Here is a 9322-nt window from a genome sequence, read left to right as displayed (position 1 = left end):
ACCAGACACTTCCTGGCTATGCACAATTAGCCTGGGGAAGAGGTTACAGGGTCAATCTCGCGCACACACACCTTTTAATATGCTCTGATGAAGGTTGACTGATCGAAAGCTTAGCCTCTATTAAAATACATTTGCGTCTGACTAAGTGTGCAGATACTTTTTCCTGTTTCTCCAAAAACCAAACAATTAATTTACATTTCAGTCATTTAGGAGACCCTCTTATCCAGAGCGACTTACAGGAGCAATTAGGGTTAGGTGCCTTGCTCAAGCGCACATCGACAGTTGTTAACTGCTAGGCTACCGGTCAAAACACATCTGCTATCTATTGAAATCAAGAGGTTCTTAAGACAAATCACATTCTGTTAGTAGAATTTAGCATTTTATAAAAACAGTATAAAAATAACATCTGATTGTTTTACTGTACAGATATCCAGCACATCATATTATTGAAAAAACATTTGAACATCACATAATTTCATAAAAACATTTATACATTGTCGTAACCGGCCGCGACCGGGAGGTCCATGGGGTGACGCGTCGTCCGGGTTAGGGAGGGCTTGGTCGGTAGGGATGTCCTTGTCTCATCGCGCACCAGCGACTCCTGTGGCGGGCCGGGCGCAGTGCGCGCTAACCAAGGTTGCCAGGTGCAAGGTGTATTCTCCCACACATTGGTGCGGCTGGCTTCCGGGTTGGATGCGCGCTGTGTTAAGAAGCAGTGCGGCTGGTTGGGTTGTGTATCGGAGGACGCATGACTTTCAACCTTCGTCTCTCCCGAGCCGTACGGGAGTTGTAGCGATGAGACAAGATAGTAGCTACTACAACAATTGGATACCACGAAATTGGGGAGAAAAAGGGGTAAAAAAAATAAATAATAAAATAAATAAAATAAAAACATTTATACATCACATAATTTCATAAAAACATTTTAAATGTACATGGTAGGTAGGTCTTCTGACTAAACCTTGTTAAAACATTTGGAAGTCTTTTTTTTGTGGCACTCCTGTTCTGCAGGTTCCTCATGGGGATGAAGAGGTTTCCAGCTTTAACAACAGAACAAAGCACTCTTAAAAGTCTGGACATACACACGAACACAGCCTGTGTTAGGGCAAGAGTCCCCACCGTGGGGGCAGGGGATGTACCAGCAGGTGTGTTGCTCTGAGGTGTAAATTATCCTGGCTGTTATACTGGGTGGCTTCCAGCAGGGGGAGCCCACTCTGCCTCACAAACTCCTCCCCCAACAGAAGAAGAAGAAGAAGAATGTTTTAATGTTTTAATGTTTTAATGGGGGGGGCAGTAATCTCTTCCCTGATGGGAAATGTTACCCATAACCCTTAGCACCTGGTGGGTTGGAGAGAAAGATTATAATTCAATCTCATTATAAAATCCTTTCCCTGACCAAACTGAGTCAAAGTGTGAACGTCCATAGTGTATGGCTCAGTGGATGGTGAAGCATAGTGCTGGACACATAGAGGTTAAATACACCACATAATGTGTCAATAAGAGAATGTAATTTGACCAGGAAAAAATCTGTAATGCTGTAACTTTTCCTGACTTGGTCAAATTATGTATGTGTCCTGTCAAATTAGATGCTCAAATCTTGTTTAAAGGAGTTGACATTTGTAATATGATGGATATCACACAAGCATTCTACATGGCAGAGCTCCAGTGTGAAGGGAGTGATGTATCACTGCTGCTAAAAATACTATCACTTTATATGACAAGCAGTAATCTATACGGCTTGATAACACACACGGATGTATAAATCAATTCACTCTCTCACACACAACACATACACCAGTGGAGGCTCCTTAGAGGAGGAAGGAGAGGACCGACCATCCTTCTCAGTGACATTTCATAGAAATAAAAATAGAAACTAAAAATGTTTTCCTGTTTAGATAAAACTACACTAAATATATTCACATGTCACCAGAAACAGATTAGAAAACACTGTTTTGCAATGAAGGTCTATAGTAACTTCAAAAGCACTCGCTGGGGTAGCACATGGTTTAGCTAGCTAGCTTCTGTCCTCCTCTGGGTACATTGACTTCAATACAAAACCTAGTAGGCTCGTAGGCCTCACCCCCTTCCATAGACCTACATGGTAATTATGACCACTTCCGGAGGACGACCTCCAACCAATCAAAGCTTTTGCAGTATGAACTGATATGTTGTCCATCCAATCATAGGATTAGGATCAGAGAATGAACCTAGTGTGTTGTATTGGGGTTGTGCCAAAGAGCATTATAGGGCGGGGCGGGTCTATGTGTGGAGAAGCTTGGTGAGTTGGTGACATTATTGGATAGAGATTGAAAAGTGATAGTTGAGCAATTTTTGGATATTATTCAATTCAAATTAGTTTCTTCAAATCACAGGAGATGGTGGACGTAGATTATACATTGTTTTCTTGGTTTTAGAACTTTCTTTTTGCTAGCTACCAGCTCCAGTGTGCTGGAAAATGTTGACTTTTTGTTGAAGAACCCCTTTCATTCTCTGGGGTACACGGAAAAGGTGTGAATTAAAACCGAGGTTTGACCTCTGCCTGAGATCAGTTTCATGAAGAAATATGAAAAGGTGAGGGCGTTCAATACGAATTGATATCAAAAGTATAGCTGGTTAACAGGGAGCCTTTCATCAAGCCGCCTGTATTGCAGGCCTTGCCTGCTTTTTGGAAAGTCAGCCTTGGGTGAAAGAGGGGTACAGTGACCTGAAGAACATCAATCGTTCAGCTAAACGTCAAAACAAAAGCAGGGAGCATATAAATGTCCACATCAGATTCAAGCTTCTGGGAAAAAGCTACATTGATCATGAAGAAGGTCTATGTATTCAAGCTGCGCAACATATGAGAAAGTAAGAAGAAACAGGGATGTTCTCAAGCGGCTTATCAATACCAGTGTGTTTTTGGGCCTGCAAGAATAGGCTTTTAGAGGACACAACAAGAGGGAATGTTCCTCTAACAAGTGCAACTAAAAGGAGCTTGCAGCGATAACTGCACATTGCGATGATTTACTTGCTGAACATATGGAACTTTCTACAGTCTACTGTCTTTTTCTGAGATGTCGAAATCAATTCAATAGCTTCCATCGCATCATCCATAAAAAGTTAGATTAAAGAGCGAGGTTGACGCAGAATGCTCAAGCAGGCTTTCCACTGTACTCAGGTATGCCTATACGTTTTCAATCCAAAATTATTATCTGGAATTAACTGGAATTAATCAATCAACATAATAGTCTATGGTTGCAACTGTCAAACTGCAGTAACCTGTTCATATGAATTATATCAGTTGTCAAACTGAATGTATTCAACTGAAATGTGTCTTCTGCATTTAACCCAAGCCCTCTGAATTAGAGAGGTGGAGGGGGCTGCCTTAATTGACATTGACGTCTTCGGCACCCAGGGAACAGTGGGTTAACTGCCTTGCTCAGGGATAGAATGAACGATTTTTACCTGGTCAGCTTGGGTATTCGATTAAGCAACCTAATAAGTTTCTGCAGTTTGACAGGGTTTTCCCCACCCAGTTTTTTATAACCATGTGACCTGATTAGGATAAACTGGTCCCATCATAGCCTTTATAAACCCTTTTAAAACTGATTAATCACTGTCATACCTTATAGGGTCCAGAGACTTCCTGGTTAGGTTAACAGAAAAGGAAAAACTCTTGTTCAAATCTACAATGGCGCAGCTGTAATGGAATGTATCTGCTTTTTGTTTTTACAGTCCCCTCCTGTTTCCTGATTTTTTAAACATATTTCTTACCCTTTTTTCTCACCAATTTTGTGGTATCCAATTGGTAGTTACAGTCTTGTCTCATCGCTGTACGGGCTCGGGAGAGGCAAAGGTCGAGAGCCGTACGTCCTTCCAAACACATCCCAACCAAGCCGCACTGCTTCTTGACACAACGCCCACTTAACCCGGAAGCCGCACCAATGTGTCAGAGGAAACACCATACACCTGGCGACCATGTCAGCGTGCACTGTGCCCGGCCTGCCACAGGAGTCACTAGTGCACGATGCCAAGCAAACCCTCCACTAACCCGGACGATGCAGGGCCAATTGTGCACCGGCCCAGAGGTCTCCCGTCCGCGGCCGGCTGGGACAGAGCCTGGACTCGAACCCAGAATTGCTAGTGGCACAGCTAGCACTGCGATGCAATGCCTTAGACCACTGCGCCAATCGGGATGCCCTCTGTTCCCTGATTAAGAAGTGATCTCCACTCCACTACCATTGTCAACGCCACTGGAACATTGAATGTTTCCTCTCCAAGCACTATGAGTACCCCTATCAATTTTCTCTCATTACTGTATGTTACTGTTACGCGCCTATACCCATGCTCCTAAATGTTTCGAGTCACCAGCCTCCACTGACACAGACACACACAAACACACACAGCCTTGTTTAACCTGTGTGGTTGTTGAGGACCCAGACCCTCTGGGTCTGGAGGAAGACCTGAGCAAACGCACACAGAGCATCTAGGAGACGGCTATCTTTTAGTTGGGTCTGCAGGACCCCTAGGGGCCCAGATAACAGCACCCCACCCAGGGCAGCAGGGTCCAGATCAACTGGAGAGAGAGAGGGGGAGAGAAAGAGAGAGAGAGGAGGAGCAGATATGTTGATTATGACAGTAGCCTAAGTTATCTACATATAAATTAATTTCATCAAATGGATTCCTTACATTCTGGTGCAGTTGGTCTATGTCTATCAGCCACACAGTCACAACACATGTGCTTTTATTGTTTGGATTGAAATAATAATTTTGAAAGCATTTAGATTCATTGACAACTCACCAGCTCCATTCTCTCCTCTATACTCCCTTTAGCAACACCACCACCAAGTGTCAGCAGGAGGGAAGTGCACTGTAGAAGAGTCCATTGGGCCACCAAGTCAAATAACATTTTATTGGTCACATACGTGAAATACTTGCAATATTTGAAAAAGTAATAACGTAAGATTTTCTGGGCTAACTATCTAAGAAATAATACATAAAAAAACAAAATACAGCAAAGTTCCTAAAGACTAGAAGCGAGGCGGCCCTCTCTGTCGGCGCCATTTTGTACACGTTGCTATTGACAAGAGGGCAACAAACAGACTGTGAATCACACAGTGCCACCACATCCTGTATAATGGTACTATATCCATGGCAACAATACATAGTAGCTGGTCCTCCTGGGTGACATGTTACACCGGCAGGTTGTAACGTCACCCAGGGACGTTAGGTAGCCTAGTGGTTAGAGCGTTGGTCTTGTAACTGATCGAATCCCCGAGCTGACAAGGTAAAAATATGTTGTTCTGCCCCTGAACAAGGCAGTTAACCCACTGTTCCTAGGCCGTCATTGAAAATAAGAATTTGTTCTTAACTGACTTGCCTAGTTAAATAAAGGTACATTTAAAACACCCAGGTTAAAGTGTTAAAGTGTGTGTCCCCAAATGGAACCCTTTTCTCTACATATTACACTACTTTTGAGCAGGTGCCATAGAGCTCAGGTCAAAATAAGTGTACTATATGGGGAATAGGGTGAAATTTGGGATGCAGACACCAGTTTGGCCTTGGCTTGGCCAAGGCTGTCTGTCTGTCTGTCTGTCTGTCTGTCTGTCTGCCTGTCTGTCTGTCTGTCTGTCTGTCTGTCTGTCTGTCTGTCTGTCTGTCTGTCTGTCTGTCTGTCTGTCTGTCTGTCTGTCTGTCTGTCTGTCTGTCTGTCTGTCTGTCTGTCTGTCTGTCTGTCTGTCTGTCTGTCTGTCTGTCTGTCTGTCTGTCTGTCTGTCTGTCTGTCTGACAGGAGAGCATAATACTGACTATGAATGGATCTCTCAATGGCATCTCTGAAAGGTGTCTAATGACGTTTCTATAATATAGTATATTATCATCGCCAAACTAAGGCCATAATGTTAACTTACGGGATGATTCTCCCTGCTGCGTGGTTCGCTGAGACGAGCTGGGAGAGACAATGGCAGGTAGGTCCACTCCATTGACAGAACTGTGGGACTGACTGAATTTGGGCCTCTGTCCAGACAGGAAGATGATCAGGTAGGGTGTGGAGGGAGTGGGACAGCTCGTAGAGACAGCAGGCAGCCTCCACAAGCCGCTGAAGGTTGGGGCCACTGAGGTTGGTCACCAGGACCGCAATACGGCTCTGCTGCCTGATACAGATAGGACAGAGACAAGGGATAACACCTACTGATATACACACACACTTACATAGACACACGTACACACAGATATAGAGAGAAACATACAGACAGAGAAAGACCCTCATACATGATGAGGGTGAGGTGGGCTGAGGGGCTGCGGAGGGCTTTCCTCAGAGCTCTCAGGTGGACCTCCTTTTCCAGCCTCTTGAACAGCTCCGCCACCTAGGGAAGAGAAGGCAGAACAACGGTCCCAGGATTGAGAGGATAAAATATCTGTCATATTCAGTGTCCTTCAGCTGCTAGTTGCTGTACTTCTCTGCTGGGTTACTGACTAGAATATTCGTCTCAGACACGTGGTTGTTATATTAGAGCACAATACCTGATCGCTGGCGAGTGTGTCCACTGTTAGTGCTATCTACCTCATATCAATCAATTTAGAGTAGCTAGCTTGTTCTAACTATTTTAGCAGGCAATCCTGCTGGTAAGGTTGGTAGACTTTAGAACAGCAGGCAATAACTAAATGTACTGAATTAGACTCACATTCTTTTTAATCTTTTACCCAGATTTTAGCAGAGAAGCATATACACAGAACAAAAATATACACAACATGCAACAATTTCAAAGATTTTACTGAGTTACAGTTCATATAAGAAAATCAGTCAATTGAAATACATTCATTAAGCCCTAATCTATGGATTTCACATGACTGATATAGATATGCGTCTGTTGGTCACAGATGCCTTAAAAAAAGGTGATGTGACACATCTCTTTCACATAGAGTTGATCAGCCTGTTGATTGTGGCCTGTGGAAAGTTGTCCCACTCCTCTTCAATAGCTGTGTGAAGTTGCTGGATATTGGTGGGAAGTGGAACACATTGTCGTAAACGTGAATCCAGAGCCTCCCAAACATGCTCAATGGCTGTCATGTCTGGTGAGTATGCAGGCCATGGAAGAACTGGGACATTTTCAGCTTCCAGGAATTGTGTACAGATCCTTGCAACATTGGGCCGTGCATTATCATGCTTAAACATGAGGTTAATGTGGGATGAATGGCACGACAATTGGCCTCAGGATCTCGTCACGGTATCTCTGTGCATTCAAATTGCCATCAATAAAATGCAATTGTATTCGTTGTCCGTAGCTTATGCCTGCCTGCCCATACCCTACCACCAGCTTATGCCTGCCTGCCTGCCTGCCTGCCCATACCATAACCCCACCACCACCATGGGGCAATCTGTTCAAAACGTGACATCAGCAAACCGCTCACCCACACTACACCATACACGTGGTCTGCAGTTGTGAGGCCGGTTGGACGTACTGCCAAATACCGAAAACTACATTGGAGGCGGCTTATGGTAGAGAAATTAACATTCTATTTACTGGCAACAGCTCTGATGGACATTCCTGCAAGTCAGCATGCTAATTGCACGCTCCCTCAAAACTTCAGACATCTGTGGCATTGTGTTCTGTGACAAAACTGCATATTTAAGAGTGGCCTTTTATTGTCCCCAGCACAAAGTGCACCTGTGTAATGATCATGCTGTTTAATTAGCTTTTTAATATGACACACCTGTCAGGTGGATTGATTGTCTTGGCAAAGGAGAAATTCTCAATAACAGGGATGTAAACAAATTTGTGCACAAAATATTAGAGAAATAAGCTTTTCTGGGATCTTTTATTTCAGCTCATGAAACATGGGACCAACACTTTAAATGTTGCATTTATATTTTTCAGTGTAGAAGGGATACCGAGTCAATGTGCAGGGTTACGGGTTAGTTTGGGGTAATATGTGGGTAAAGTGATTATGATAGATAATAAACAGAGAGTAGCAGCAGCGTATGTGAAGAGTGTGAAGGAATGTGTGTGGTAGCAGAGAGAACAGTCTATGACTTGGGTGACTGGAATTTTTGAAAATGTTTAGGGCCTTCCTCTGACAGTGCTTAGTATAGAGGTCCTGGATGGCAGGAAGCTCAGCCGCATTGATGTACTGGGCTGTGCGCACTGCCCTCTGTGGCGCCTTGCTGTCGAAATCCTGAGCAGTTGCCATACCAAGCGGTGATGCAACCGGTCAGGATGCTCTCAATGGTGCAGCTGTAGAACTTTTTGAGGATCTGTGGGCCCATGCCAAATCTTTTCAGCTTCATGAAGGGGAATTGTCGTATCCTCTTCACAACTATCTTGGTGTCACAACTATCTAGGCAAGTCTTATTTTCAATGATGGCCTAGGAACAGTGGGTTAACGGATAACTGCCTTGTTCAGAGGCAGACCGACAGATTTTTACCTTGTCAACTTGGGGATTCGATCTTGCAACCTTCCGGTTACTAGTCCAACGCTCTAATCACTAGGCTACCTGCCGTGAGAAGTTGTTGTCTTGGTACAACACTGCCAGGACTCTGACCTCCTCCCTATAGGCTTTCTCATTATTGTCTGTAATTTGGGCCTACCACCGTTGTGTCGTCGGCACACTTAATCATATTGTTGGAGTCGTGCTTGGCCACGCAGTCATGGGTGAACAGGGAGTACAGGAGGGGACTAAAAACAGGCCACGGTATTGAGGGGTCAACGTGGAGGATGTGTTGTTACCTACCCTTACCACCTGGGGGCGGCCAGTCAGGAAGTCCAGGATCCAATTGCACAGGGAGGTGTTTAGTCCCAGGGTCCATAGCTAAGTGATGAGCTTGGAGGGCACTATGGTGTTGAATGCTGAGCTATAGCCAATGAACAATGAACATGTAGAATGTTCCTTTTGTCCAGGTGGGAAAGGGCAGAGTGGAGTGCAATAGAGATTGCGTCATCTGTGGATCTATTGGGGTGGTATGTGAATTGGAGTGGGTCAAGTGTTTATGGGATGATGGTGTTGATGTGAGCAATGACCAGTCTTTCAAGGCATTTCATGGCTACAGATGTGAGTGCAACGGGCGGTAGTCATTTAGGCAGGTTACCTTGGCGTTCTTTGGCACAGGGACTATGGTGGTCTGCTTGAAACATGCAGGTATTATAGACTGGGACAGGGAGAGGTTGAAAATATGGTCTTAGTGCCAGCATCGGTTTGTGGTGGTTAATAGACAGCCACGAAATATATAGATGAAAACTCTCTTGGTAATGTACGGAAAACCCAGGTAACTATATATTATCCATGTCCTGGTTCAGCCACGACTCTGTGAAACATAGGATACTATAGTTTTTAATGTCCTGTTGA

The sequence above is a fragment of the Oncorhynchus kisutch genome, linkage group LG15, assembly GCF_002021735.2.
Source record: "Oncorhynchus kisutch isolate 150728-3 linkage group LG15, Okis_V2, whole genome shotgun sequence".
NCBI classification, from domain to species: Eukaryota; Metazoa; Chordata; class Actinopteri; order Salmoniformes; family Salmonidae; genus Oncorhynchus; species Oncorhynchus kisutch.
Note: the sequence above shows the minus strand (reverse complement) of the source record.